Genomic DNA, 7,211 nt, shown 5'->3' with positions numbered 1-7,211 from the left:
CGCGTTCTCCAATGTTATGCACGCGACTGTGGACTTGCATTTCAGAAACAAAAAATCAACGCCTAAGGCGCGAACACGATGAGACAACACGGAAAGGGGACGAGCGTGAAGAAGGGGCAGAGCCATAAAAATGCATTTTTCTTGGGCAGAAAACAAAGAAATTGATCATTTTCATTCATGACGGTGATGTGCAATTCACACAACGAATTTTCCGCAGGAAACAGTCACTTTGAAACTATGGTGAATAAAAAGCTAACTGAATTTTAATACCTGTGCATGGCAGCTTTTGATTGAAAGCCACAAAGACACGCTTCAGAAACATCTGGCGGGACAAAAAAGTTGGCTATGGTATAGCTTTGGTTAACCCTTGATGGATTGCGAAAGCAACAGCTCACGCTGCTTTTGCCTGCTGCATTATCGACCTACCACGCCCTACCAGTGTAAGGTGCTACATTATTGGGGACACTTAAGTTGATCCTTTAAGAGTATGACGCGAGAGCGTTAGCTACCAGCCTAGATTAAAGTCACGCTTCAACCAAGCCGTATGGACGTGCCTGCGTGTCGTAGGGGTAACGAGAATGCAAACGGTGATGGTAGGCAGATTCTGATATCACCTTCCCATACGAAAGGAACAACCTGAGTTGGCAGCTCCAGCCCGAGGCATAGGGGTAACGTGAATTCAAATGTCATGACAGGTTGATTCTAATGTCACCCTCTCACATAAAAGGAGAGGGCCAAGTGAGCGCTCTTGCTGAGTACACGCTCGCGCGAAATACGCGGCTGTCTAGCCTATCATCATCATCACTACTATCATCCTCACGATAGAGAAGGAGAATTCAGATGCGATATCTTCGGGGCCGCGCTAGCGAGCGGACGTGCTTATCATGTGCTCCAACGGAGCGGTGTCAGCGGCCGTTTCTGTCCGCGGTAACAGGGTTTCTGCTTCATCGAATGATGAGTACCGTGTTGTTCTACCTAGTCTGCCTTCAGGGCGTTTGGTTTTTAATACCGTGTTTATGCATGCTGATGTCAGAGCCCGGCCCTACCGTGTGGAAGACTTTAGGGATACGCTGGCCCGTTTGAAACTGCTCCCCGAGGTTTCGGCATTGGGGGCGTATCAAATGAATCACGTTGGGCAGTCACGTTCAAGTGTGCTGAAGGTGCAAAGAGGTTGCTCGAGAATGCCGAAGTACAAGTGAAGAGTCATCACTGCGTACTCATCGACCCGTCGAATCAAGACATCCGGTTGAAGTTGCACTGGTTGCTTCCCACCGTACGTGATGACGACGTACGGGCAGCTTTGCTCGCATACGGAAGAACGACTGAAGTGGTGAAGGAGCGCTGGAGGGTCAACGGTGTTTCGGACAAGGGTTCGACGACACGAACCGTGACGCTGAAACTCAAGGCGGAGGTGACGCCGGAGGACATACCACATCAGCTGAGAATTGCCGGTGAGCTGGCCTTTGTGGTAGTGCCGGGTAGGGCACCACTCTGCCTGCGCTGCCAGAGCACCGGTCATATTCGTCGAGACTGCAAGGTACCGCGCGGCGTGCTGTGTCGTCGTTTTGGCCACGACGAGACGGAGTGCGTGCGCACCTACGCCAGCGTCGCAGGGCCCATGGGGAGTGACGATAACTCGGACCTCCTAATGGACGAGGCTGATGCTGAAGCAACAGCAAGGGTAGAGGCTAGTATTGCTAAGGACGAAAAGGCGTCTGCCGAGCATACATCAGGGAACCCAGTCGCGGAAGAAACGCGAAACCTTGAAGAAGACGCACTTGCGTCAACAGAGGAGCCGAGTACGCCAGCCGTGGTGCAAGAAAAAGACAACACCGTGCTGTCGGTGGAAAGCGTGAGCGAGGTGCAGGAGGCCATGGACACTTCCAAGGAAGACGCCGCCGTCTCGGCAACTAAGCGCTCGCACGAAGTCGCCGAGCCAGAGGGAGCGTCTCCTGGACTGAATGCCACCGGAGAACCACCTTCAAAGGCAGGTCCCATGTCTCGGCCGTCGTTACGCCTACGGCCGAACAACGCTTCCAAGCGGAGGTTGACGGCAACAACGCCGCCGGCTCCACCTCCGCCGCCACCTGCTTCGTAGTTGTAAGCGCAGGCAAATGCCGTGCGCTGGATCCTGCGCCTCGGGACCTGTCGTCCAAGGTAAGCACCATACTCTCGGTCTATTTTCATGCTATAATGGCGCTACCAGATAGGTCCTTGCGACTAGCCACAATCAATGTTCGAGGGCTTACAGCGAGGAGGAGACAACGGCAGTTATATAGGTTGGCAGTGGAACAAGATATAGACATCCTTGCTGTACAGGAAACTAAAATCGAAGGCGACGATGAGACCGAGAGTATGGTGCTCCCTTTCACGTCAATGTACTACGCGTGTGTTAGTCATGCTGTCGGGAGATCTGCGGGGTGTGCACTCTTTGTTCGGCAACATTTGGGGCTGGATGTCCAGGCAGTGAGGACGGACATGTCGGGGCGCACGGTTGTTTGCGATTTTGCTTTTGGCTCAGTAGAGTGGCGGGTGATATGTTTTTATGCTCCTAATGTGCTCGAGGAAGGACGACAGTTTTTTTGAGTGTCTCAAAAATTTTATGAGTGTTGACCGAAAACTTGTACTGATGAGCGACTTTAATTGCGTGCTATCGGCGTGTGATAAAGCGAGTGTTACACCGCACAGAGACGCCAGCACGGCAGTATTGAGCAAAATAACTGACGAATTTGGGCTCGAAGACTTGGCGGAATCCCTAGGAAACGAGCTGTGCGTTCGCTTCACGCATTTTCAAGCAGCAAGTCATGCCAGACTAGATAGGGTGTACGTGTCGGCCGAACTGATTGCGCTTTGTCGTGAGTATCACGTGAAGTCTGTTTCATTCAGTGACCATTGCCTGGTAAGGGTTGACATTAGACATAAGGCAAAAAAGGAAATCTTCACATGGGATCTGTGGAAATTGAACGCGAAAATTTTGGATGACGATGCTTTCAAAGAACAGGTGTCAGTTATGCTTGAAAAAATTGAGAACGACACAGCCACAGCGATAAGCGAGCAATGGGAAACATTCAAACAAATAACAAAAATGAAGGCATTGGAACGAGCCAGCGCCATAAAGCATGCGATGAATAAGTATGAGGCAGATTTGCAGAAAACCTTGTAAATGCTAATAAATGAAGGAAATATAACCCCCGGCACATTCAAGGCCGACATCTGCGAACTCAAGCAAAAGCTGGAGCAAATAGATATCGAACGTTATCACGGGGCGTTTGTTCGAGCAAGAGAAGATAAAGTGATAACCGGTGAGGCCCCAACTAAAAGGACCCTGGCAATGGAACGCAAATGGGCCAGCAAGAACATGATTTCTGAAATTGAGCAGGACGGATTTATCGTAAAAGGAAGAAACGACATCGAGCACGCTTTCACACTTTTCTATACAGCCTTATTCATGCGTAGAGGGGTCGGCTCAAACAGCTTCAAGGCAGAATTCCTGAATTTGATGCCCAGAATTGATGACAACTCAAAAGAGAGGTTAGAGCGCCCGATTACAGCCGATGAAATAGAGTTGGCAATTGACGGCTTAACACGAGGGAAATCCCAGGGGCCAGATGGATTAAGCGCCGATTTTTACAAAGCTTTTAAACAGGAACTAGCGCCTATATTGGTTCGAGTTTTAGATGATGCTTACGAACGAAAGCGTCTACCGCCTTCATTCCTGTCCACTCATACAGTTCTGATCCCTAAAACAGATGATCGAGCCGCATTAAGGCAAGTAACTGCCTATCGTCCTATTAGCTTAACCAATGTTGATTATAAGATATACATGAAAGTACTCGCTAAAAGACTTCAAGCGGTTATGAAGGATATAGTTGGACCACATCAGACGTGCGATATCAGAGATCGATCTATATTCACAAACATCCACACGGCGAGATGCGTGCTGGATTGCTGCGATGCTCTACACATGCGCGTCGCAATGCTCCAGCTCGATTTGGATAAAGCGTTCGGTCGAGTGCCACATGAAATTCTGTTCACCATTTTGCAACATGTAAACGTTGGAACAGTCATCACAGAGGGTGTCAAAATGGCGTACAGTGGTTGCACGACGCGGCTAATAATCAACAAGTCGGTGGGAGCGCGCATCGAGATGCAACAATCTGTGCCCCAGGGTTGCCCCCTCTCGCCTCTACTCTTTGATATCTACATAGAACCCCTTTGCCTTAGTATCATCGGGACTTGCTATATCAAAGGCTTCAAACTACAGCAAGCCGAGGTCAAACTCCTTGCATATGCCGACGACGTTGCGGTTTTCTGCGTTGACTATGAGAGCATTTTGAAAACTGTGGATATTGTGAAGCGTTTCTGTGCTGCCAGCGGAAGTGCTGTCAATTGGGCTAAGTGCCTTGGATTTTGGCATGGTACTTGGCCAGAGACCCCTGGTACTTTCGCCAACATGCAATGGCTTAGTACACCCGCGAAGTACCTAGGCGCTCCGTTAGAGTTTTACCGTGACAGTGAGCCCTACTGGCGGAATCAAGTTGGGGAAATGCGTGATAGGACGGAGAGGGTGAAAGGTTGGGACTTGTCCTTGTTCGCACGCAGCACTGTGTGCAATGTGTTTTTTGTTAATAAATTGTGGTATGTGCTAAGTGTTCTGCACTGCTCGCGCGCTAATGTGCAAAAGTTTCACCGCATATTCGCTGTCTTTGTGTGAGGGTCGGTGTGGGAGAGGACAAGCCGTACAAACCTCTTCCGTAGTGTTGGTAATGGAGACCTAGGCTTGTCGTATTTATACCTGCGGCAGGTAGTTAATCGTTTCTGCTTCCTTCGAGACGTGAAGGACCCTTTTTTACGCACTGTGTTACAGATCAGATTAAGCAAACTCCTACCCGATTTTGTTGTTTCTACCGAATGCGTAACAGCACGTGTTGGTTTTCTCAAGGAGGTCGTGGCAGCCTGTAATTTCTTAAGTGCGTGATTCTCACGCGATTATTTAGCTGTGGTAAAGCGCAAAATGTTGTACAAGGACCTTGCAGACGTAGTTTTTTCTGTACCACTGTATCGCACCATGTACAGTGTCAATCCCGGTAGCGACGTTTTAAAGCGCGTAAAGAGAATACATGTGGCTCCAGGCACAAAGTCCTTTTTCTTTAGGCTGCACACCGGAACCTTAGAGGTAAAAACCTGGATGGAGGAAAAGGGACTGTACGTTCCCTGGGGTGTGCATTGTTTTTTATGCAGAAAGCCCGAAACCGTCGAGCACGTCTTCTTGGAGTGTTTGGGTGGCGTGTTCTTTTGGGACATACTGCAAAGAACACTGAAAAAAGACCTGCCACTAGACCCCCGAGGAATTCGTTTCCTAGCTGTGGAAAATGATGAAGACGTCCCTTTCGACGCAGTAATGCTGATGGCATTGCACTGTATATGCAAAGCCTGCATGGCAGCGCGATACGCCGACATTGTTGCAAGGCCAGTACTTCTGCGAATCCGTTGCGGCGTTCGTGGCAACCCACAAGAATGTGTGCCCGGTGCCCGAATGGGTGTCGAGAATTGAGCCCCTTATGCACATGAAGAGTTTTTAGCCCCTTTACATCAGTCAAGGTTTGGCTGGAAGTTTTAGCCCATGCCGACGCTATGTACATGTGTTCTTTCACTTTCGTTGTGTAGCGATGTATGTGTAAGCAGGCAATAAAAAAAAGCGGGCGTAGCTCAGTTGGTTAAAGCATTTGGCTGAGGATCCGGGGGATGGAGGTTCGATTCCCGGTGGAGATACTTTTTTATGAGTATCCGTAGCTACACCTCTTCCCGACGTAACTGTGGCCACCCGAGGTCTCGCTTTGGCTGTCGGAGTGTTGGTTTCGCAGCAAAACAAGGCAAATCATCTTGCGGGAGTGAGCAGCAGAGGCACGGCGCCATCAGCGGCGCCATCTGGCGGAGTTCGGCCAAGTGGTTGCTAGGCGCTGCTGTTCAAGGTCATTCGTGGCCGCGCCCACGGCATACGCGACAAGCTGAAACCTGGCGTAATGTTGTTTTCGCAACAAAAGGAATTCGGGTAACGCACACAGAAAAAAAAAAACATTTTTCCCAGAGACTGAAGATTGAAAAAAGCGGTCAGTTACAGTACGTTATAGCATTGCGTGCACCCAGTAGGGCGATAAGGCAAGAAGGTTGCGAATGGCAGCCGATGTTACATGTATGCGCGGAAACAAAAATGACAACTGCTCCTGAGATTGCTCGTCGAGCCAGAACGAAGCAAGAGCCAACGCGCCGTTCACAACGCCCACTCAAGTGAACAACTCGCGCAGGCGTCTTTTCATTCTGAGTCGCACTTGGAAACCGTTGGAGGCTAACGCTAAGGTACCGCCGCTTACGTATCCATTTAAACAATGGCCGCAGGGAATTCGGGCGGTCAGCCGAGCTCGTCATGGGGAAGCAATTTGACAACGTAAGGGCTGCCCCTAAGTAGCGTCCGCTTCACTCAGTGCAACACAATCCTTAGAGTCACTAGCGCAGGTGTCTTCACACACCCAGTCTCGCGTCGAACTGGTTGGATGAAAACACGAAGAACAGAGGCCGCAGTCAAACCTTTCAGCTGGACGGGCTCCATTCAGCGCCGCAATTCGACATGTTAGGCCTACTATTAAGGCTTGCTGCTTGAACCGTCGGCCTCGCTCAGCGGACAACACGATGCTTTTCCCATCTGCTGTTGAGTGCATCTCTCGCCGAAAACAAAACTCGTCGCTTCGAAAGCGAAGCTGATAGAACAAATACGCAAAGAAGCGTACTTTCCACTGGCGTATGCTTATGGAACACGAAGTACTTCGGGCTTTCTCGATCTCAACTGTCATACGTTCTTTTTTTATACACCGTTAGAATCGTGGATTCAAAGCTCCGTCAAACCTCCGCCAAAGCTCCACGGAAGAGCAGACGGAGTGGCTTCGGAGTTGCTAAGGTGCTGTGCCCAGTTTACCCAGTGTTCGTTCCCATGGCACGGACATAAAAAGCGGATGGCATCTCGTTTGCGCTTCCTTTTCATGTATTTAGTATTTTTTGTGTAACGAGAGCTTCCGTTAAGCGATATCGTTGAGCACTGATGAAACAGGCGGCATCGGTCGGTACCGAACCTTGTGGCTAAATCTATAAATTAGAATTCATTTTTTAGCAAGAACGTCATAAGACATAGCGCAGACACGACACTGTAAACAAGACTC

The 7,211-nt window shown here is 49.7% G+C and overlaps 1 pseudogene; it reads left to right on the top strand.

Moving 5' to 3' along the window:
* The first annotated feature begins 884 nt into the window (after nucleotides 1-884).
* On the top strand, nucleotides 885-2,098 carry LOC146179648 (uncharacterized; annotated as a pseudogene).
* Nucleotides 2,099-7,211: the final 5,113 nt, after the last annotated feature.

The sequence above is a fragment of the Amblyomma maculatum genome, chromosome 9 (assembly GCF_055883805.1).
Source record: "Amblyomma maculatum isolate TAMU_Amacu chromosome 9, ASM5588380v1, whole genome shotgun sequence".
Taxonomy (NCBI): domain Eukaryota; kingdom Metazoa; phylum Arthropoda; class Arachnida; order Ixodida; family Ixodidae; genus Amblyomma; species Amblyomma maculatum.
Note: the sequence above shows the minus strand (reverse complement) of the source record. Positions and strands in the feature narration are given on the sequence as shown.